A 478-nucleotide genomic window follows, 5' to 3' on the forward strand; every position below is an offset into this window, starting at 1 on the left:
GGGGGGGGGGTCCATCGTTATTATTATTAGTATTATTAAGGGGACAAGCTGGCAGTGCTCAGCCAGTTGCACCTTAATTTCACAAGCAAACTGTTCCATTGACCAGATCAACTGGAACATTATCCAAGGTAACCGATGGAGTGCCAGGTGGTCAATCGGTCATCCTGCTCTGATATGATCTGCTTAACCGAACCTTATTTAGTACTTCTTATGTTTAAGAGATAAAAATTTATTCCTTTATTGTCTGCCTTTGTTGGTTGTCTTTCTCTTTGCGGATGAATTTGTTACTCACTCACCCAGTTCTGAATTCACTGTGTTCTATCTGATCTGTAGAATGGAACCCCACCCCCACCATTGGTTTCGACAACGAAGGTTCCATTTGATCCATTGAATGGAACAACCTGCTTGTGAAATTCATATACAAGTGGCCGAGCGCCCCACAGATACACATACCCCTAACACAGTTCTCAGGAAGATT

At 42.9% G+C, this 478-nt stretch overlaps 1 protein-coding gene across 1 annotated transcript in view; it reads left to right on the forward strand.

Moving 5' to 3' along the window:
- Positions 1-478, forward strand: part of LOC106881999 (low-density lipoprotein receptor-related protein 2) — an 84,414-nt gene that overhangs the window by 40,727 nt on the left and 43,209 nt on the right.

The sequence above is a fragment of the Octopus bimaculoides genome, chromosome 8, assembly GCF_001194135.2.
Source record: "Octopus bimaculoides isolate UCB-OBI-ISO-001 chromosome 8, ASM119413v2, whole genome shotgun sequence".
Taxonomy (NCBI): Eukaryota; Metazoa; Mollusca; class Cephalopoda; order Octopoda; family Octopodidae; genus Octopus; species Octopus bimaculoides.